The 24,315-nt window shown below is 39.5% G+C and overlaps 1 protein-coding gene across 5 annotated transcripts in view; it reads right to left on the bottom strand.

Annotated features, from left to right (window-relative positions):
- The window catches only part of PTPRJ (protein tyrosine phosphatase, receptor type J), a 119,139-nt gene that overhangs the window by 83,865 nt on the left and 10,959 nt on the right, over positions 1-24,315 (bottom strand). For 3 of the 5 annotated variants that reach the window (XM_046941364.1, XM_046941367.1, XM_046941365.1), the window contains exons 2-5: positions 18,075-18,164; positions 8,918-9,007; positions 4,973-5,061; positions 4,552-4,620 (exon numbers count right to left, since the gene is read on the bottom strand). The gene's annotated coding sequence lies outside the window, so the exon portion shown is untranslated. Of the gene's footprint in view, positions 1-4,551; positions 4,621-4,972; positions 5,301-8,917; positions 9,008-18,074; positions 18,165-24,315 lie in introns of those variants that run through there. The other 2 variants (XM_046941366.1, XM_046941368.1) reach the window with 2 other exon arrangements.

The following is a 24,315-nucleotide window of genomic DNA, read 5'->3' as shown; positions in this document are numbered from 1 at the left end:
AATGATGCCAGGCTGCTTTTACACAGCTTCCAGAAAAACGTTGGAGCTCTTACAAAAACTGGAAATTCCATGGCTACTGATAATGCTATTATTAATATTATCATCATTCTCTCATCGCTATTAACATTCTCTTAAGAATATTCTGCATTGTCTATCTTTATGTTTTTTTTTTTACCAAAGTGGTGTTACACAGACCCTTTACTATCTAAGTATACTTTGATGGCAGGAAGAGAATTTTAAGCAGCTGAGTACAGACTGTCACAGCACTTGTCGCAGGACTCCAATGGGATCTCAGTGGGTGGGGGCTCTCTTACTGCACAAGAGCTCTTCAGATTCACAAGCATTACTAGTGCTTGCCTTGGTTGAAAAGTGGCCACCAGCTGGCCCCCTGCATTCACACATCCAATCCAGCTAGCCTTCATAGCTCAGGTATCACGTTTTGCTATTTTGCTGCAGTTCAGTAGGACTTGCCACACCAGATCCCAACTAGTCAAGTAATGACAGCTCCACTACCATGGCAGTTGTTCATGTTATGCTGAGGTGAGACCTAAAGGATAACAAAATCTCCTTTTAGCTCACTATCTTGTCAGCAATGGCCATGGCAGCAGCCAGTAGCAGAAGTCTAGAGAACAAAAGAAGAAAGAAGAGAAAAACAACATGCTAAGCATGTATTAATACTTTTCCAGTGTCTCTGCAGCAGGTTTCATCCAGTATCAAACAATCTGCAGTTCAGCTCTCTGGGTTATAAAAACATAGGAATTTGTAATGCACGTATGTAGTTAGAATCTGATTTTTTGGGATGGGATGGGGGGAGAGAAGGGAACAAAATTCACCAAAAATCAAAATGTTTCTTCCTTCAAAAGTTAGTTCAGATCTGTAAATATTAGAAACATTTAAACATTTGATGAAAACCTGGAGAATTTTATATTGAAATACATTAAAAAGCAGAAGAGAAGGCACTTCTCAGCCTGCCCTGGTCTCATATTCCCTTGTCTGCATCCAACCCATTTTTCACTGTTGAAGATAAAGTTAAACTGGTATCAGTGATACAGTAAACTGAAAGCTAAATGAGATTATACCAGTCAATCACGCCATCAGAGCTAAAACACTTTCAGAAGAGCAAGAGGAAGGACTAGAAAGACCTTTGTAATGTGCAGAACTATATCAGTGTTTTTATGGCCTGCTGACTGGAAATCCTACACATGTTTCATTTGATAAGGCAATCACAAGGCTTTCTTTCTCATCTGAATAAGAACATTTAATCTTCATAGCATTAAGTCCCATGTGCTAAATTAAATTTCCTGCCAGCTCAGCAAACAGTTTTGATACTTTGAACTGCATTGTGCACGCTTTCCTTTCATCACAGGATGCATTCTGTCTCAATGTCAGCAGCCAAGAGGAGAAGCACTGCTTAGGCCAGAGAGCTGCTTTTGGTTAAGCACAAGTATCAATGCAGAGCAGTTACTGAGAAGTGGCATTCAAAACAGCCATGAAGCGGCAGACAGTTTGGTGTGTTTCAGATGGCCAAGCAGAACTATCAACAGGTTAACAACATCTGAGCTAGTTACTGTAGATTCCTTTAGCCGTTTATGGACAGAAAACTATTTGGCTAGCATATTGAAGCCCATGTGATTCAAGAAGCTGAGCAGACAGTATTATTGCAGTAGCATTGATTTTTAAGACTGTGCAGATGATCAGTGTAGGTGTGGACAGCCACACCTGTAAATCTCTGTGGTCAAGACTAATAAAATGTTTCACCAAAGCAAGTTTGGGGAGGCTCCTGTATTCCCCCTGCTGCAAATCACTTGCCTATGAATGCGTTTCAAAATGCTTCAGATCCATAGGCTCAGTTTTGTATCTTCATTCAAGAGTCACCTAAAAATCTAAGGCAGAGAAAGCTGATAATATTGTTCTTACAAGGAAGGGGAGTAACTGATGACACTATTGAAAAAGTAGAGCTTCTTCATGTCTAAATTCTCAACAAGTTTAAAATATTGCATCTTTGTAAAGTTTGCCAAATACTTACACTGATTTTGTAATCAAAGTTGCAACTGTTTTCCTTATTTACGTTTTACTAAATAAGAATGGGTTGTAGCTGTGACAAAGATTTAAATGAAATCTCAACTGGTGCTACAGTACAAAGCAAAAAGTAGAATGGGGGAACAATACACAGAGAAAAAAATGACAGACACAAATTTCCCATTCAGGTCTCTTTTGGTCAGCTCTGTTTAGAACTGAATCCCTTCACAGCGTTTCTTGTGTCATCTGAGCTCATAGCATTTTAGAGTGTGGCACAGGATCAGAGGCATGTGTAGCTCAGATATTGAAATCATCTTAAAGTATATACCTGCAGTTCACCTCTTCTTTGTTATACTACTGAAGCATCACGGAAAGATGAGTTTGACCTACAAACCTCCATTTCTCAGAATCCTAAACTAGCTCTACATGATCAGAATAACTGAACATGCCTGAAGAAAAAAAAGAAAAAAAGACTTAATTTGCTGTAAGAAGGAATTAACTCCGTATAAACAGAAACTAGGTTTTGGCAGGCTATCTTCTTTCCTAATCCCTCAGTATTTCCCCAATTACTACACAATCCTACATAAGTTGTTTTTATTAACACTACAAGAGGCCATCTGTCTACAAATGCTCAGTTAAATAATAGAAATCTCAAATCAATACAAGAATAACCAAATTCAGCTACTGGCAGGTCTAAGAGATTTCTGTATAGAAAAACATTTACTTTTTTGGCACTTCAGTAAAATTACGAGAGCTTTCCCAGCATTTATCATTCCAGGATGGCAGGGATTTCTCCACCCATTTCAAGAATTTTTACTTTCAGTCACCATAGATGATGTAACATTAGGACTTTCCAATCTGCATCAGCCCGTTATCACAGCCCAAACTACTACTGTGAATGCTGTTAATGCTACAGGCTTATAGAAAACGTAACAGCTCATTCTTATCCCCAACATTCTGTCATTTAGATATGCCTCACCTGGAAGATCAGCATTCTCCCATTAAAGTACTGATGTAGCGATGGGAGCAGTATGGATACACCTTCTGAATCGGTTTAGATGGATTGGCTTCAGTTACCCAAACTAAAATATTTTGATTAGTTGCACTGTTTACTTTACATTATTTTAAATATCTTTTTCATTAAACACACCAATAAAAATAGAAGATGTGCATTTTGCTTTAAGAGCCTGAGTTTGAAATCAGTGTAATTTTCATATTCAATATTCCTGTTGAAGAGGAGGGAGAAGAAGAAAAATCTGGAGGCTGTACAGAACCTGTTGGCCAGCATGAGCAAATATAGCAACTTGTATCACATTGTGTCATCATCTTCTGCAATACAAAGTTTCCATGGGGACAGAAGAGATGGGAAAGATTAACTACGAGTTGCAATGCTACTCCAAGCAAGGAACATAACAAAACATGAGCAAGTGTGGCAGAGGGTGGTTTTCTTCCCTGTTCAGCATTCTAAGAAATGATATTTATACAGTAGCGTATAGGTGTATTTCAGATACCCCTCAGCTTCCAAGTTTTGTCTCTGTTCATCTAGATGCCTAGGAGAGGGAAATATCCACATATCATTTGAGAGAGATACCCTCGTAGTCAATGCCTCTAAGGAGAGGCTATTGCTGTACTATGCCCAGCAAGGCTACTGCGGTGCAGTCCCTACTTTGTCACATGCAGGCTGGAGCTCCCAGCCCGTTAATAGAGCAGTAGCTTGTGTCTGGGCACGATGCTGGGAGATGAAAATTCAGAAATGTTGCAGGCATATACGTTCATACTGATACACTGACTTTCCCCAACACATAAGAACTGAATTTGCCTCTGTGGCTATAATGACCCTAACGTGCAACTTCAGGTTAAATCAAGTGCCAAAATATCTTGAAAGCAGATAATCACAATGAAAACAGATATAAATAAGATGGAGAAAGATTGGAGACTTGTGGAAAAGGACTAAATTGCCTTCTAGATGGTTGTCAGCCTGAATACACATGTAGTTGAAATAAAACCCTGTATTTCTTTGAAAATCTTGCCTTCAAAATCAGTCTCTTAAGAGATTGAAATATACAGGAGGTATATATGTTCGTAACTACTTTATGCCGTAGAGTTATGATATACTGAGAACTACGACCACAGTAACTAAATAAGTACATATGCAGCAGGTTTGTATTAAAAAGTTACTCAAATGTTTGCAGTGTGGTCTAAAGTATTATCATGACTGCTTAGGGAACTAAAACATTTCACCAGGGATAACTTCAGCAGCCAAAAATCAGCTATTATGTAATAGCTGGAGGAAAAAAAAAGAGAGAGGAGAGAGGGGGAAAAAAAACCAACATTCTATATCTCCTCATGGTCCCTGGGGTATCTATCCAGACCAGATGTTAAGAAAGAAGGACGCATTTGTCCAGCCTGCTGCACAACCCAAATGATGCAACAATTAGGCTTCTTGCAATAGGGAAAGCAATGAGGTATAAGAAACGCTGAGGAATTTGTGCTCCTGGAAGGCACTGGGAAAGAATAAACTCCTGCACTCACCTGTAGGCCTCGGCTTCAGAAGATGGAGGGTGACTTCCTTCCTCCCATCTCTTTCTGTGATTCAGCTACCTGGTGACATAGTGATTTTGTACCATGCAGAGCCATGTTGAGAAAAAATGTCATTAATTTTAATATCAAATAGTCATGCTAATCTATATTTGTTATTGTATGTTGTTATGCAGTAATATAGTTGCTATAAACTACCAAATACTTGTTATTTCATATATTTGCTGTGCAGAGAAAATGGTGCATTTGGAAAGCAGTTCTTCAAGAAAGACTGCACTAATTAAATACATTCTCATTGCTGCACAAGCTAAACTGTTACAAGACTGTATGTATGCAACTGCGACCACATTCAGTATTTGTTACTACTTTTACTCTTCTTTTTTTTACCACTTCAGTAGAGTGCATGTGGCGTTACCTCAGAGTGGAGTGTTACTTCAGAGCACAGAGAGAGACCAGCAGTAAAAATGCTGCTCAGATGCTAAACTCACACACCGTTTTTTGGACCTGAGAAAAGGATGGACCAGTAGCAAGGAGAGTTAATGTCAGGAAATAATAATAACACTAATACTTCACTAATTACTCTTTTCCTCTGCACTCGATCAAAAGTGAGATTAGGACTGCAGCTAACCAAAAAATAAACCCCAACAATTTATGTTAAGAATAAAAGGATGCATCTGTTTCCTGCCTTGGCCAGATCGACTCACCCTTGTCATCGGAATAGCTGCACTGAGACGCGAAGTTCTGAAGATTAAAGCTGAGGGTCACTATTTTTACTCAGAAGAGCTCCAGAATATGCGTAAGAGTAGTTCATTATGTCATCTCTGACTGTGACAGTGCAAAGCTATTGCCAAATTGGGAAACTCCTAATTGTAAAAAGCTCATCTGAGGGAATTGCAAACGAGAGATTAAGGAAGTATCTGGCCCTAAAGACTTCTTGACTCCATTTCTGTAAGTCATATGTCTCTGTTCGTACTGTGGAAAGTCTTTCCTACATTCTGTAGCTGGAAGAGAGATATTTTAGTTTTTCTTTCACATATCTCTGATTTTAGACTGCTGGCAAGATTTTTCTGTGAGTTTAAATTTGCTACAAAAATTATAAGAGTGGGAATACCTACTCACACTGACAACTTATTACCATCTGTTCACTGGTTGCTCAAGACTGATTGGAGTCCCCTTTGTGCTAAGCACTGCATGTATGCATAACAAATGAGAAGATTCCTGTCCTGCGTAGCTCAGAATAGACCAAGCTAAGACTTGCCCAAAGACTACCAGATGTACATGGCAGAACTGGGAAATGAGCCCAGATTATCTTGTTTCAGATCCAATTCCAAAGCATCGTCCTTTCTAAAATAGATTTGAAACTGTCCTCTGTCATTAGGGGAAGAAAAAAGTCTCATATAACTAACAAATATGTACAGTGTTTTAGTAGTCTGTGGCTACAGATGTAGAAGTACAGATGCTGTGAGTGGAAAAGTTGGATTTGTTTAAGATAAATGAACATGGAGGCTCTGCTTTAGCCAGCACAGTTTAGAAGAATGTCAACTGAACTAATGCTTTGCTTCACAGACTCCTCTCCCTGTGAAGCCTACTGTCATATAGGAAATAACTGTTTGGTAAAGGTCCTGGTCAGGACTGGTCTCTAATTTTTCATAGCTTAGCAAGGTAATGTCTCCCACTTACCTGCAGTCAAATTACATGATCTATGATGGATATTTAGAGCCAGATTTAACCTAAGATGACAGAGACCCTCAAACTCCAGGTGAAAAGGTTCTGCAATTTAATTCTGTCAACTAAAACTGATTTATTTTTGTATATAAACAATGCCATGTTTGTGGCATGGTTGTGCCTTCATTTATCTCATTGTGCTCATGGGCAGGCCATTCTTTTTCTCCACAGTGCAAAAACTCTTTCCTGACAGTATTGCTGAAAGAAGTTGAAATACAAACCTCATTCCAGACTTACTCCTGGAGAATAACATACAGAGAATTTAGAGCATACTTAGAAATAAAGTTCAACATTCAAGAGCACTTCCCAGGCAATGCCCAAATTTCTATGAGTCTTCTCAGGTTCAGTATCAGACCTCATCTCTACACTGCTCTTTATTTTCTCAGATTGTCATTGCAGATAAAGTTTTGCAGTGCCACTTTCTAGCTTATCTGGCAAAAGTTTCTACTGAGTTTCACACAACCTCACACGTTTTTTGTTTGTTTGTTTATATACTTTTAGAATATTTGAGGTTCTTCTTCATTAAGAATCCGGATCAGCAAACACTTAGGGCTGAATAACATTCCTGTATACTCCTCTTGACCTAAGTAGAATTTTTTCACAGCAACGAAGCCTATATATCCAGCAAAAATGAGAGTAGGTTCAAGTATGGAATATGTAATGTCCTCGTTCCACTTTCAGTCTGATATCTGATCTTTGTTCTTTTGGTTCCTTGTAATCCATATCACCAGACTCCTTTGGCAGGTAGAAGAACAGCCCTACTGTGAAAGTAGGTAAGCCATTAGTGGTTAACATGTTGGAAACCTACCATTACGGGGATGTTACGTTTAAGAGTAAAGAAATTACAGACCTATTAAAAGTTTAAACAGTTAAACGCAGAGGACGTAAAATGAGAAACATGTATCTTAGGCTGCTTTCATCATCTCTATCAATTATTGGCCTTCATTTTTTCTCCCATCTCTACTGTATTTCCTAACTGCCTACATCTTGTTATCCTAGCAACCTTCTCCCTCCAAACTGCTTGAGCCAGCTTTCCACATATCTGAGATTTACAAAAGGAAAATACCTTTGGGACCATCTTTGGTTGGTACATCTTTTCTCTTTCTTCATCTAGCATCTGAGGATCTGGTTGATCAGAAGAGAGTTTTAAGAGAAGAGAGAAAGAAAAAAAATCCCTTTACTCACTTAAGCTACCTGTACCTGCTCCTCTCGCTGGTTCCTTACCCAAAAATCTGCTTGTATCACAGAAACTGTATTGTAGAATTGCATAGCACCTTGAACCATTAACCTACAAAGCTTGGTGTTACTACACTACCAAAACAGGCACTGAGTCAGAGAGATGAATTCTGAGTCCAAGTGTATGACAGCATCACTGGCTGTCATCTCAGAGCTAGGGAAGTGCAGAAGATCAAGAGTAGCAACATGCAGGAACTGCACGCGTTTATATGCAGCAATTTCTTCTGTAGCAGGCCAACTATGTATGCTGTCATGGGCACAGGGAGACAGATCAGTGTGTGCTACAGATCTTCACTCAGGGTTATTTCTCCAGAGCACTCCAGAGGAACACAGAAGAAATCAAATTGCTACTGCAGGCCAGAAGCTATAGTGATTGCCATGCAGCTGCTCTGTGCTTTTTCTGTATTGTATCTGCTTTGTATCACCACCAATTTCTGAGTGTGAGGAAGTCACCAAACAGAGCTCTTTTAATCTAGCTTCATAAGGAGTTAGTTTTGGACCAGGTGACATTTAATTATGATGTAAAAGAAAAACCAATGGAATTTGGTGCATAGATTTCTGACAGCATGTTTCACAGCAGTTACTTCTGTCCTTTCAAAGAACGCAATGTAATTAAGGGAAGTACAGCCAGACTGAGATGGCTTTGCAGGAGACAGAACTAGAGTGACTGAAGCATAGAGGAGAGCAATGAAAAATTGGCATTCCTCCACAGTTCATGCAACGTAGTATTTACTGTGCTAGCTTTGAACTGTTTTGCAGTATATTTTGAATATCTCATTATTTATGTCTGGAAATAAAACATAGGGACACAAACTCACATAATCAAGAAAAAAAGATCATCCAAGCTGAAGATTAAGGTTAATTTGGGGGTGTTGCTGTTAAAACTCACCACTGCCAAATTTCAGCTAAAAAGAAAGGTGTTGTGTGTGCAGTTTGTAATGTTACTGCTCAGCCTGCAATGAGATTACGGTATTGTTAAATTAAAGGAATTCCTGTTCCGTGGTGTTTTTTTTGGCTGATCCAGTACTGTGGGTTAACTTCATGTGATGTATTTTCTTTAGAACGAATTTCCTTCAATTCATCAACAGAAGCTCAAGCTACTTTGCTATGAGTTTGTGACATTCTTTGGAAGTGGTTATGAATACGCCAATAAGAAGTTAACAGATTGTCAGGAACACTCCCTTGGGAATAACGTTTCTCATTCTTCTTTCTTGTTTATCTTTTGTTTATCCTCCTTTCCCTTTCAAGGCTATATATTTACAGCCTGGCAAAACTGTTGTACAGGGCTGCCCATTTACAACACAATACTAGAGCTGCAGAAGGACTCAGGCCGTGAAAAAAAGAAATCTGACTTTCTGCCAGGATGGAGGCCTTCAGCAACACAGATTCAAGAGCAAACCTGCAGTTAGTGGTTACAGTAGATTCCATCCCTTGCTCTCTCGCAGACTTGCTGGATAACCTTGACCACTCTTTGTCTCAGTTTTCTTATCTGTAAAATGGAAAAGATAATAATACTTGAGAGGCAGAGGCTGTTGTGTGTTTCCATGCATGCAGATAGACAGCTAATGGTTAAAGCCATTGCTAAGCCATGCAAGAATTATAATCAGCTTCTGATTGTGTCTCTAGACATTGGACTGGTTAGCTGGGGTCTGTTCATTCCTCAAAAAGCAGCACCTGTACAGAGACTGGAAGTTCTCCATGGCACTGCTCACAGCATAATACAGAAACACTTTGCCAGATCTCAAGTAACAGCCCTATTGAAGTCTGGCTCTCAGCAAAGAGCCATATTACTGCAGTGTAATTTCAACTACACTACTCCTAGGACCTGAAGTGGTATTCTTGGAAAAAACATTCTGGACTGCACTTGAAAATGTGTGTACCTTCAAGATGTTAAGAAGGTATTTGTTCTCTGAAGTTTAAAAGGTTTGTGCAAACATCCATGTATAGGAGTACTTACCTGCCTCATTAGGTCTTTAGATGAAGAGGAGATGATATAATAACAAGGCATTGCCACAAGCCAAGTTTTCTACACCTGAGTCCCTGCAGAGGATGGACTGAAGGGCACTGCTGTCAACTTATTGCCTTCGGTTATTTTGTGGCATAAAGCCAAGCATTAACAAACTATCAGTGGTATGACTGCTGCAGAATCACAAGCAGGTCACCACTAAAATTGTCTCTAAACAAAAATAGCTGTGTTCCTATACTTTACAAAACCACAGAAGCAGTCAATACACAGCAAAACCAGGCTGAGCTCTGTAACAGAGTCATGCAAATAGAAAAGAATATGTTATTTAATCAGAGGGAAGAGGTTTGTGATCATAGTAGCATAGGTAAGTCAACCTTGTTAATTACAGATAAAACAGTATACTCAGTCAAGCAGTAAAGAAAGATGGATTTAAAAAATATCATGTCAGTAAGAAGAAGTAGGAACTAATAGAATGTTAGGAGCACAAGCACGTTTGCAGTTTATTTTCCTCCAAAGTCGTTTCTATTTTCTAGAAACAGATAATTTTAAAGGACCTTTTTGGAAAGGTCCAAACATTTCTGAATCCATTCAGAGTTGAGGGAATAAAGACGGAGAGGATCATTAAGAGGAAAATAATACAGTGGAAACAGTCAGTGAATGACTTTTATCATACAGCCCTGTTCAAACATACTTTCCTTAACAAATGCAGTAAACTGCAGCTTTGAATTAGATATAGAAAGAAATACAAAAAAAAAGTTAGATTTAGCTCAGCCATGGAAGCTGCTCTCTTTAATGTGGCAATAACAGGAATACAAGAGCTTCACATTCCCCTTTTATATGTTTAACCTTTGACAAAAGGTTAAACGCTTTCCTCACAACTGACTCACATCAGGAAACACAAGAGCTGTACTCTCCCAGATGAAGCCCAGCTAGCTGCAAAATGCAATGTCAGCGTCTAGAGTGAAGTAAAACAAGGATTCCTTGTGCAGTTCCTGGTACTGCTACACAGGCAGGAAGTGGGTCAGCAGAAGGGTCTTTACCAGGCAGGAGAGAGCTGAAATGGTGACAATAAGGAAGTTCAGGGTGGGGGAAGAATTGGATCCGATTTCAAACACCTCGCTGAGATCTACTTTAAATGCACTGATGTATTAAAATTCCCCTAGCAACATACCAGGAAGGTTTACAAAACATTAAACAGAATATCTATGAAAGCTTCCCATGTTTTCCGTTCTTTGCCTTACAAATATTTTAGGGCCAGATTCTCATCTGGTGTCAATATGACTAATGCCTTTAACTCGGCTGATGAATGTAAGCTCAGATTTGGCTGGCTGCACTGGGTTATTTATCAGGAACCTGACAGCTAAGCTCTTGAACTGTAGCAGCTCCAAACAAAGTTAACTGAATCTGCAAGTACTTTGCACCTCTGAAATCCAGGTCTGGGGACCAGATAGGACTACCAATTCCTAGAGATACATTCCTGGTTAAACACAGGCCGTGCTAGGTGAGACAGAGTTACTTGCTGAGTACCAAAGGCTTCAGGAAACCAGGAAGTGCTGAGCACTGACCTCTATCCACAATAAGGCATAAATAAATGACCAGGGTATGAAGAAATGATCAGAGGTGAGTCCAAGGGTGGCTGCTCTCCTCAGCCAAGTATCTGAAGGGACACTTATGCAAGATGCACTACAGGAAGTCTCAGAAGTACATTTCCTTCTCCTGGACCATGTTGGAGAATGGTAAGAGACATCACTATGAACATGGTAGTCAGCATCCAGAAGTAAAATCTGCCTGTATCCATGGGGATGCCGTAGCTGGTATAACTGCCAAAAATCAGAGATCATTGAATGTTGAATGGTCTTGGCAGAAATAGATTGTCCTGCCATCTCCTCCCCATGGAAGCATCATACTCTGTGAGGAAGGGGAAATGTGGGATGTGGAAATCATGCACTGTTTTCAGAAGTAGATCATCTCTGAAATGACCCCAGAGCATTCAATTTGCCACTCTCCCCAAATTAATCCCTCTACTCTAGACCACACTGCCTTAATGAGCCCTCTTCTGTCATGCTTTGCCTCATCCTTCTGTTAGGAAACAGTTCTCTAGGAAAAAATCCATAGGGCTTCTTGTTCCCTTAAACTTCTAAACTGCCCCACCTTCCCCTGATGCTAGCTTTGCCCAAGGAGGTTGTGGATGCCCCATCCCCTGCAGGCATTCAAGGCCAGGCTGGATGCAGCTCTGGACAGACTGGTCTAGTGTTTGGTGATCCTGCCTGTGGCAGGGGGGTTGAAACTAGATGATCTTTGAGACCCTTTTTAACCCAGGCCATTCTATGATTCTGTGCTTCTAACAAACCACCCCACTGCCCTCTCATAACATTGCCCAGTTGGCTTCCCTACCTCATAGCTCTGGTGGTGGCAGTATGAGGCAAGACACAGGAGAACACTTCTCTTGCCTGAAGCACCCATTTTTTGGTAGAAGGATGAGCTGGGACCTCCATTACGCCTGGGACACAAAAGCTCTGACAAAACATAGCACAGCATAAGCAGCTTTGGAAATGGCTGTGGACAAGGTCCTTGTTCCCTTCTACACAGTAAAGCAATTTTGAAACTACTTTGGACAGCACAGCATGGGATGGTGTCTGGGTGTTGTCCACAAGAATTCCCCTCAAGACAGTGTGCAAAAAGGATGTGAAGAGGAAGTTGTTCCAGGACTCCCTTGAGTCACAGCAGTGCAGATTCCTTCAGCCAAGTTGGTGTGCACACAGACTTCACAGCATAAAAGGGCATGGAAATAGTCTTCTTTGTAGCAAGCCTGCAAGGAAGTGATCCCAAATCATGAAACAAAATAAAAATCATCTGTTGGTGCAATCTGTCCAGCATGTCCAGAAGGTCTTTTTCCCCACTTCTGTCTCCATGTGTGCAATGTAGCCAAGAGTAAGTCATAGTTGTGGAACCTTGTGGGTGTTCCCCCACCATCAAGAACAAATTCACTTTAAAGGAAGCTGAATCTGGCTTTTCATTAGTGATTCAATTCCCTTCCATCACAAAATAAATGGAAAGGAACACTTTTGTGTTTGAAGAGTATTCAAAAAAAAAATCAGGATTTCTCAAGCATCAAGATGAAGAAGTGATGCTTTTGCCCATGGTCTGATCAGCATCACGTTATACTACATAGTGCTAACAGAAGCAGCAGCCTCCACCTCAGTGTTCCCCAGGATTCCCACCACTGCAGTAAACTACAGGGTTATACCTGTTTCACAAATGGCACTGAAGATAATATCAACCAGCACATTCCAAAATCAGGCACTGGGAACCCAGCATTCTGGTATGGACTCTGCCCATCCTGCTCCTCTCAGAAGATACCTTTCAAGCCCAATGTTTTACATCAACACCACAGCATTTGCTGCAGAAATTGTCATAAAAACACTGCCTTCTCAGCAGCTTGTTCTATGATGCTAGCAGGCACCAGGTGGCGATGTAATTACAAGATTAAAAGCAACATCACAAAATCATGTTGTAGGACAAGTGTTAAAAGATTATTAACTAGACAATTTCATATATAATTATTGATGTAAAAAAATCTGCCACTCTCCAGCAACTTCCTGATCTGATATACACTAACTGACCCTATATGACAGGGTAGATTAGACCTTTGGAAGTCTAAAAATGTCATCTCCATATTGGATAACTGATAGCTTTCAGCAGGAGTTTTTGAGGCAGATCAAGGTGGGTTTGCTCGCATTTTTGCATGAGCATTTGAGTTTCACAAAGTAGGAATAATTTGCTTGTGGGCAGGATGAGCTCCTCCTGCCCTGCTTGCAGAAATGGCAGACCTTGCACCACTCACTGTAACTTGTGATGTTTCTCCACTGGAGGAGAAGGGGGGAAAAAAAGAGTGCATAGAACACGCATGTAAGGGCTGACTCATAGAACCAGTGTTCACTTAGTGGAACAAACAGAGGAAATTAATAAGGTAATAATGAAGATCCCAGCTCACTGACTGGAGTAGCTGGCTCAGAACTGTAGCACTAACAGGCTCTTTAACCCAGGACCAGTGGCAAACACATCTTAGGTCTGGTTTTCCTCTCATCCGGAGTAGTACAGTACAGTCAGTAAAGCTATTCTGACATACATTCCCATATCTGGATGCCAGATGGGAAATAAGTAACACATTTTTAAGAAAGAGAATGACTAACCCCTAGAACAGACCAGAAAGGGAAGCAGTAGATTCTCAGCCTTCTGAGCCCTAACGGGCTGCTTGCTTTGTGCAGGCTGTGTTTTAGTTCTGCAAGCTCACTGCAAGGACAGCAGCCTGATCTGTGATTAAAGAATACACACGCTCAATCTGGCTTCAATTCTTGTTTATCTATAACAGTCAAAGTAAATGAAGGGAGATTTGGGCCCTCTATTATTGTTTCTTAAGTTGGTGTACAAACCAAGCTTCTGGTGTAAATATTTGCAACACACCATAAAAAGTTCATTGTTTTGAAACTCATCTGCTGATACAATCATGTCATTTGAAATTCACATTAGCTCATCTGAATTGGTTACAATACAAGTAAATTAATTTTGTTTTTGAAATAAATATACCTTTACTATGCACTGTGATTTTGGATAGTCAAGATTAAGCCTGACTCCCAGGCAAAATCTGTGACCCCAACACCTTGGTTTCGCTAATGCATTTCTGCTTAATTCTACTTTCTAGCAAACTGGTGCATATTCAGGTAGAATTTGCTTCTCCCTGCAGTAAAGTATGGTATGGCCTTGGGAGATAAAAAATAATAATCACAGATTATTTGTATGCAATTTCTTCCAGATAGAATAGTCTGTGAGTTTATTTTTCTTAAGAAATAATTTTAAAAACAAATTTATCTCCAAACAACTAATGCAGTTTGTAAATATTTGCCCATGTGTCCTCAGAGAAATACTTACCTCTAATGAAACATGGTGCAAGATGGACCTATGCTACAGTAACTGTCAAAACTATTTTGGAGAACATCAGCAGATTTCTTGAACAATTACTAGGTAAACCATTTGAGACAAATGGGTTAGATTGTGCTTACACTTCACTGTTTTTAGGCAAAAGCAGACATGCCACAAGCTATAAAGGTTTGCACTCGTTCAGTTAATTCCAATAGTCTAATAAATAGAAGACCTGAGATCTGTTAAATGGTGACATTTTATTCTTGGTGTTTCATCTTTATTCATTCAGTATTCATTGCAATGCATCTCATCTTGATTAATGCAATGGATATGTAAATGAATCTCCCTTTATGTCAATTAAAACTGTGTTACAGAACAGTACTGGTGTGACTATGTGAAATAAAGCTTCCTTTTTCAATTACATACTCAACACATCACAGAAATATCTAAGCCTTCTTGTCTGTCCATAAGTTTCATAAATAAGAGTGGATCAGAACTCTTTTTACTATAAAGCTCATTTTCTTATGCCTTTTAAATATATGGATGACTACAAACAATTTTTAAACCTCCTGTATACATATCCCAAGGCCATCTCCAGTCATCATTGCCTTGAAAACTAAACTAACCTGATCACAGAATCAGAGAACTGTAGGGGTTGAAAAGGACCACTGGAGGTCATCTAGTCCAACTCTGTTGGTAAAGCAGGTTCCTTAGAGTTGCACAGGAAAGCATACATGTGGGTTTTAGATGTCCCCAGAGGAGACTCCACAATCTCTCTAGCCAGCTTGTTTCAATGCTCTGTCAACTTCCAAGTAAAGAAGTTTTCTCTTATTCAAGACTCCTAACTGGACTACATGCAACAAGACAACTAGCTTTTTGTTGTTGTTTACCAACAAGCTCCATTTAAAATCACTAGGCCATTTTGTCCCCTCTTTAAAGTCATTGAAAGCACTTGGGATCTTGTTGACTCCTTCCAAACCCACAGCTTGAGGGTCCCAAAGCATTTGAGTCTTTCTCAATTTTGAGATAAGACAAGAATGTACATAATATCCAATAAAAATCCATAATGTCTTTCATGGATTAAGTTATGTGTCACGGACAATATGGTGAATGAATTACTCTTGCAGTTATGCAGTGCTGCAGAAAATTGACTTCTGTTCTATCATTTCTACTCCTGCCTGAACATCTGCAGGCTCTCAGGTGGTAGAATTTTTTTTGAACAGAAAATGTTTTGCTGTGCATCTAATCACAAACCCAAATTAAGCACTTCCTCATCACACTCTTCTAGTTTTCCATCTTCTTTACCCTGAACAGGATTTTAAAACATTGTTTCAGATTCATATTTGACACACTACTGCACTACACCAGAGTTAAACAGCAAGTTCCCTGGCATAGGCACATACTTTCTCTCTTTTCAGACAGTGGTATGCTTTTATTAAGCACAAACAACCAGCTATTTCAGTAGAGCTAAGCTTAAGCTGTGTTTTCCTGGAAAAATATATTACCAAGCAGCAACAAACACAGCTGTGAGGCTTTTGTTTTGGGTCAGGAGGAAAATGTGAAATTCAGTCTCCACGATTCAAATTCTGAGTGAACATAGATAATATGAAAATCTGCTACTCGGGGAATTGTAGTATATGTTATTTTTACTGCATGTCTTCTAGGGAAAAAGTCTAAGTTTTCACACCAGCGTAAATTCATAACAGCTTTGTTTTTGGTGAGATTACAGTGCAATACATCCTGATATACCAAATTAGGATATGGCTCTATCCAAAGGTAAAAGCCAAAGCATGAAAGATTACTTATTAACAGTACAATAACTGCACTATCATTACCAGCTCATCTAATCTGTATTCTCAACACTGAGGTATATTTTAAAAAGTTTTGCAATATATTAAAAGCTGTGTTAAGAGAATGGAAATTCTGAAGAAATCTTCCTTTTTTCTTTCCTATTTATTTTACCCTCTCTACTTTGAAAAACATGCTCAAAACCCAAGAGACAAACACTGTCCTGCTCTGTACAGTGGTCAAAGCTAACTAGTGCGCTAGCCAACTCTCTCATCTCATAGACAAACCACTGGCTTAAAGATCCCAGCAACCAGGCCCTACAGCCCACCTGTCCCCGTCCTAACTTCAGTTTCTGATCTCTCAATCTCACTCCTCATGTGTTAATTGAACTTTAAGGTAAGTATCACTGTTTGGGGCAGTTTCAGCAATGCCTCTGGTAGGGATCAAACAACGCCTATGTCAAAACAGTTTCCTGGGACTGATGAGTGTACATTTTCTAAGCACAATTTCTTTAGCCAGGGCTTGCCTCCAAAAATCATAGCCAATTTCTAGCTATGCTGGCAAAGTCCCTTGCAGCTATTTCATATATGACTAAAGAAATTTCTCTGAAAGCCTTGTTACATTGAGGTGCTTTCCTCTCCTTCTTCCCACACCTCCAGCTGGCAAATACTCTAGCCAAATACTGTAGCACAAACTTGTCCTCAGTGTACTTCTCTCCATTAGCAAAACATGTAATAGAGATCAGTTGCGCTCAAGCACTAAGCAGGAATCTGATTACAGAAGACAATATCTCTTCAATACCATCAAGTGAAGATGGGTGGTGGGACACATGCCATATAGTAACACCCTCTCCAGTGCATATACAGCTCCTCCACAAAAGAATCAAAAGTGAAATTCTATGGTGCTTTTGTAGAACATCCAAGAGAGTTTTTGGTTAAAAAGTTTGCATTTATGTTCCAAAATCCCATCTTCTTATTCTTCTTTCCCCTCCCACCTTGCCCCATCCTCACATCATTCCTCCTTATTCAATGTGTTAGCAGACCTAAGTCATTCTCTGCAAGGATATAAGCAAGCCATTTTTCTCACTTATTTTTCTTTTGTAACCGTCCCTGCCACTTTGTAGGAAAGTTCCTAGCTTGAGAGAACAGTGCATGCTTGCAGTGGATATTATGTGAACAGAAGTTATGTGATTTGGATTTGTGAGAATGCCAGGAGAAGGCAGAATGTTGCAAATCTCCATAAACTAGGATATTTCCTGAGCTTTTTTTTAAAAAAAAATGATTTAGCTGACAATACCCAGAAAAAAAAATCTATGAAGTTATCTGACTCTTAGTATGTTTGCTTAAGATGTAACAGAAAAAAATACTGTTACTGTTTAGACTTTTCATTTTGCATCTACTGTCCAGGCACAGTTCATTGCTGGCAACTTTTAATTTGTACTATTCCATTTTTCATCATCCAAACAGTCCCTCTGAGGCTACAAAGTGGCTAAAGGGAGGTAGGTACCAACCATAGAACCGTTAGAAAAGGCTGGAGTGAAAGGCTGGTGACATCTATAGAGCTGAAGAGTTACTGCAGTTTCCTTTGCCCTTTGCTTTCCTCAGTCATTCAGGCTGATAAAAAACGACAGGACTTAACTTGAAAAGCTGTTCTGATGGTTTGTGGTTCTGTACTGCCTCACCACTGCAAAATACTGCCTCAGACTTTTTTTTTCCTTAAGAAATGCTCTTTGCTGGTGGATAGCTGGACAGTGAAGAGTCAGGATTGCTTAGTTCAAATCAGTGATGAATATTGAGTGGAAAGGAGACATTCTCTCCAATGAAATACCCATTCCAGTAAACAAGTCTGAAGAATCTAAGATAATATCAAGCATCATACTTACCAACTAGGGGAGTAGTTTCAGAACATCTGCATGAGGATAATTTATCTTGTTTCCATCAGCCTTTGACATCCAGAATCACATTGGAATAAGCTGTGAAAAGAGCGAGCAAAATTTGGAGCACAATAATAAAATCTCTGAGTTTGTGATCATTTCCCTTACTGATCTTCCACAAAGCTTAAAGACAATAGGGAATGAGCTGGGTTTGAGAGCTTATACAGTTATAAAACCAATGATGTAAGAGTTTTATAGGAAGAAAGCAATTGTCTGCAGTCAAATCTACTTGTTTGTCTCTCAGGTAAGTTTTATACCTTTCAATAAAAGTTCATCTGTCTTCACAGGTAAGTCTTATTTAGAATATAAAATCAATACTGAGATTGTGTACCTCCTATTATTTTTATTTCTATTTTTATTGCTTAAGCTGCCCTTGGAAGGGCTGGGGTATTTACTCACAAATGGCCTCAGTCTGATACTCTATTACAAGACAGAGAAGAATATTATCATCCTTGTTACCAGTAGGAACTGAGACATGTGGTAATTTCCTCATACACTTCAAAAGTAAATTAAAATTGCAGCTCTGACACAGACATCTCTTGAGTCTCTGCAGTACTATTTCAAACGTCTCAGAGAAAACAGACATGAATTTCTAACATTTCTGAAGGCAGTGGCTCACACAGGCCTTCTTCATGCCTCAGAGAGTTGTTCTGAGTGACAGGAGGCACTTTCTACCCATGCTGGCAAGAGGCACAAAATGTAAGTGTTTATTATTTTCTCAACTTGTGTTTTGGAAGGTTACTTATGCAGGCTTAGAAGTTCACATGTGACTCTTTTGCACTAGTCCTCAGAGTCATGATCCCTGCTGCTGAATATTTGCAATGCTCTTTTAATCCACAGCTTTGAAAAGAGATTCACCAGAGAAGGGGAATTGCCACAGCTGTCTTTTCTATAAGTATTTATTTATAAAACCTTATGGGAGAGGTGCCTATCCTATGTGCCCTCGGCACTCCTGATGATTATTTAACAGCACAGCATAACAAAGACAAAACCAGCAGATGTTCACAGAAGCAACATTTGCTTAAAGCCTACATTGGAAGCAACAAAGTAATATGAAAGAGGAAGAATATCCAGACCTCCAGGGGAAACAAGCTACAACAAACCCACACACTGAGACAGAGACATATTCCTAAAAGCTATGTGCTAACTCCTAAATCAGGACTGAATGACAACAGATTGGGCAACTCTTCACAGAAACAATATAAAAACAGCCAGGTCAAGCAGTATGAGCACCACAGAGCAGGTCGCTGGAGCATCCAGAATTTGGTTTATGTGTGGAAAAAAATAAGTAGAAAAAACTAATTTTTCTTGCACACTGAGTTACTTTTCAAGACCCTTACCAAGAATGTTCAAGCAATTTAGATATGACTGGTCACAGATTTTAACATCTCCATACATAAATCCCTCCCTGGCACCTGTCTCTTGGTCATCCTAAAGGAAACATGTGTAAGACAAGATTGACTTCACAGGCCCTTCTTTTCCAGTATAATCATATTTCAAACACAGAATGTAACCATTTACTTGAATGCCATTGGAAAAAAAAAAGCAGAAACTCCCACTAACAAATGTCCTTCCCACTTTGCACTCCTCCTGAATTTGAGATTATTCAAATCATTCAATGCTATTCATAGGACATTGTTTTCTCCCAGGTGGTTAGGGCTGCCTTGAGAGAGTATTCCTGAAGTATCTTAAGTGGCTGTCAGAGGAAGCTCTGACAATTGGATCCAGGCAAAACTAGAAGGTTTAGAGCACCTCACTGGTTGAGTAGCTGAGGGATGAGCACATACATAGCTCAGGTTGCCTTGGGACAGAGAATTAGACACCACAGAGAGGAGGCAGGAATTAAGAACCCATTTTCAAACATATCCCAGTGAATCCAAGCCATCCCAATTGCTATTCTTTTGCTTTGTGCAGCTGAGTAGGCACACGAAGACTAGATTCCACACTGCAAGAAAATACATTGCTTTATGAACTACACCATCTATATTCTCCTAAGGCTTTTGTTTTCTAGGAGATTAGTTGTTGCATGTTCTGTGTACTATATGCAAGCCTTTTGAAATATTTCTGCACTTGGCATGATGGAAAATATTGGGACAGCACAAATGTTTACTGCATTTACTCTTACTATAACTTATATAAATATCTGCCAACTTCTTACTCACTCTTGGATAGCGAAGAGTTTTATAAAGTCATTGATACAGGTTTTGCAAGGCTTTCTCCTGATAAGAATAAAGACTGGCTTCAGGCATCATTAAACATTTCAGCCACAGAGCTGTACAAGAGTCTGTAACATAACTGCAGTTCTCTGGGATTTTATGTCAACTAGTCTTGCTCTCCTGAGGCACAGCCATTTCATCCCATCCAAGTCTCCACACTCATATTAGCACTGTCCTTTCATACTGTATTTTACTGTTGCGCTGCCACACGTTCTACCAGAACCCACCCTGACATTGCTAGTGTTCACATACACGAAACTAGTGCTCAATATGGTGGATGTAGGGATGCTTACAGCCTTCTGATGCCACAAGCCCTGACCTTCGCTCCTTTTCATCAATAAACTTCAAATTGTTGAGCCAGGTTGAAATGTTTCTAAGTCATACACACTTGCATCTGTAGACACCACTTCAGCTCTTCCTATGAACTGCAGTATAGCTGCTTCATGTTTCTCTTCTCTCTCCCAGCTACCCAAATTCTCTTGGTGATACTGAACAGAAGTAAGGTTTCACCTGATGCAGTACACCCTGCACTCATCTGCTCCTAAGCAATTCTGAGAAATCCAGTGGGTTGGCACGTCAATCCCAAATCATTTAGCTATTAAGGAGACGAGTCAAACTCAGTTCAAATCATTATTTCTTTTATTGTTCAGGAAACAACAGCACAACAAATGCACATTTGGAACATAGAAATAGCTGAAGTCTTCACTGGCTAAACACAATTTATCAAAAACTTTCCAAGCTACAGAAAGGAAAACATGTCAGTACTACCACCTTTGGCCTAATTCCCAATAAACAAACTTTCAAATGCCAGAAATAGATGTGGGACAGAATGCTTATATATGTCTGCTCTCTTACTACAGAGAGTAGGAAAGAAGGCCCAAGCATAAATGTCAGCTTCCAGATTATTTCTGCTTTCAGAGGGAAAGAGTATACAAAGCCTGACCTCCAACTGATCCAAGTAAATCACCCAAATTACTCCTAGGAACCAAGAATTTTGATTATGCCAATCCCTGCAGTGATTAGACAATATGACAGTCATGACAGAAACCATGTAACAGGAGAAGGTAGGTGTTAAAACACCTGTAACTGGCACTAAGCTAATCATACATAGTCTGTGTAATCAGAATATTTAAAAAAAATACATTCACCAACCCACACAGGAAAATTGTATCACTCCTTACTCCTACAATGCATTGTACTTTATTTCTTCCTGCTAATACTGTATCAACAGTTAGTGTAACACTGTTACTAACACTTTCTTAAATTAGAAATAGGAAGTGAGTAATGCAATCAAGAGCATCTCTTTTGTTATTTTTGTGTGCGCACAATAAATTAGTGGTGTGTCACTACTCCAAATCAACCAGAATGATGTTAGATTGCTTGACTCCTGAGTTGCCTCAGTTTGAAATGGGTCATCATCCTTTTGTTGCTCTCGGGAACATTGTATCAATAAATATAAGCAGGAATTCCACATTGTAAAACAGGTTATGTCCATAGCATCAACATTTAAATGAATGGACTAAAATGCTGTAGATTTATCAAGCAAAATGGATCTCAGAATTTACTTTGAGAATTTACTTGTACCTCATGCCTCAGTACTGCTCTAGGCAAGACTCTCACCATCACATTACAAAGGAAACTGGGAAGAGAGATTTCAGGTCATACTTCAGCAAATAACCAAACCTTCACTTTGTTTCTTAGTTATCAAACTGTTCTGATAGCTATTTGAATCCCCCCCCCCAAAAAAAAAAATCTTTAACTAGTCACATAAGAAGAGAACCTGTCACATGGAAAGAGAAAATAAAGGTCAAGCTTTTCGAGGCTTGATCTGCTCTGGATACAAGCAGACAGAACTTGCATAAGCTTCAGAGTGAGTAGCCCTGGTTTATACCTCAGTTGAGTCTGACCTTCAAGCACACTTGTTTCATACATTAAGTCAAATATATACAAGTATGAGTTCAGAACAGCACATTTGAAGTGAGGACCCAAGGGCAAGATGTTAAGAAGAGTGTAAGGCAGGCTTTGTTCAGAGTGATGTCACTGTAACAACCACAGAAGATCAAAGTAGAGCACTAAAGGATTCAAGAAAGATATTCCAGTACTTAATAGTTTTGACCCATCATTTAGTTTTAGAGCAGATTTTCTCACTTTTTCATCTAGAATTGCAGATTATCTTTGAATCTGCAATTATAGTAATAATGCAGTCTCATCACACACAGTATCTTAAACCTCCAGAGAGAGAATGAGAATCTCCAGGCTCTGAGGGCTTTTTCTCCCTTGCTTTACCATCCACTCCCCAGATAGAAGTTGACATCTCCCCATCCAGGATTTCAGAACAATTATTTCAGTAGAGCCCCTGTCTTCTTAAAGATTACCCTTCATCAAAACACTCCACCTTCCTTTAGTTGTGACCTCCTGCCATCCACAGGTGAGTACTGTCCTAATAACTGTGGAAATTCTGGAATGTCATTGAAAATATGGAAGCACAGCCCAAGAAAGAGCCATTTCCAGTCCCTTCATCACCTTGTTGTCAGAATTGAGAGGCCATATGTCTTTCTCGCATGGTTCAGAGCATGACAAGCTCTGTAGAGGAAGAACTGTGAAGAGGTATGCGCAAGAGAATATCTAACACTTTAGTCAGAGCAGAAAACAGCACAGTACAAGGATACTATACTATTCAAGTGCTATTAACCTGTCATTTCACTCCTGTTCTGAACCACACTCATGATACTGACTTCCCAGAACTTCCTGCTATTTCCTATACTTTCTCTTGTTTTAGCTGTTATGCCTTGCCTAGACAAAGGGGGTAGCATCCATGTATAAATACTGTTTAGTAGGGTTCTATAGTTGTAAACACTAAAGCTAGCATTCAGAGAAGAGCTAGCCCAGCCCATTGAATCTCATGATTTTATCTTTGTTTGCCCTACTTCAGTTGTGATCTCATATCTTGTTTTAGCCAATCAGTCTGCAACCATGAAAAGGTCAGGAAAAATAACAAAACCTGAATATTTAAGGTCATTAACTGTGGTTCCTTTTCTTTTTGCTGTGTTTTGTTCCCTGAAAACTCAGAATAGGAAGAATATTTCACATATTAGCCATGACAACATCACGTGCTGCCAGACCTATGATTCTGTAATATGTTGCTGTTTCTTGACACTACATTTGAACTCACTCATATTGCAAACACTGACTCATGGAAACACCTCTCTCCTGGTTAGTTCTCTGTGCAAAGATTCCTCCCACAACAGCTAACCAATGATTTTAGAAAGTAAAACTTCATCAGTACTCCAGAGAGAGAGATGCTGAGAGATTAATACTCAGAATTATTCACCCTCTCCATGCTCCAAATACAAACTTCAGTAATCTCCCAGCTCCAGACTGACCTGTTACCTAGGCAGGTCCTGTTTTTCCCTTATCTTCTTTAGCTGACAGTATTATTTATGTTGGGGGGGGGAAAAAACAGGTGGGCAAGCTGAAAGAATGACATAAGGGTTTTCAGCCTGGTTTCCTGTCTTAGTCCAGCTCTGGTAAAGCCTGAGAGCACAGTGAATCACTGAGCACCTTTTGCTATTTAAGTCTCCATAAGGGTTTCATGTCACTACAGGGAAGTCAAGCTCCATAGCTCTGTGGATACAGAGTCTGCTGAACTTACAGTTCGTCCCACTGACAGCTCCAGTCAGATAGTCAGATGGAGACATTTCTCAGCAAGTAATAGCTAGGGGACACAGTGATGAAATTAGTTCCTCTTTTTCCTTTCTCAGTACCAGATTGTCAGACAGGCATTAACAAGTTGGATAAAACCAAAAGTTTTCTAAAGCACGCTTTTAGTTAACCAGACCTTATTTCCCTAGCAGAACAGAGTTTTGCAGTAGGCCTTTAATCACTGTTCTTCACAGTTCTGAATCTCATTTGTTGCTTTGTTCTGATGACATTAGGAATATATAGGAAATAGATAAAAAGATGGAATATAGCTA

This window comes from Gallus gallus, chromosome 5 (assembly GCF_016699485.2).
Source record: "Gallus gallus isolate bGalGal1 chromosome 5, bGalGal1.mat.broiler.GRCg7b, whole genome shotgun sequence".
Taxonomy (NCBI): domain Eukaryota; kingdom Metazoa; phylum Chordata; class Aves; order Galliformes; family Phasianidae; genus Gallus; species Gallus gallus.
This window is presented reverse-complemented; position numbering and strand designations above follow the sequence as displayed.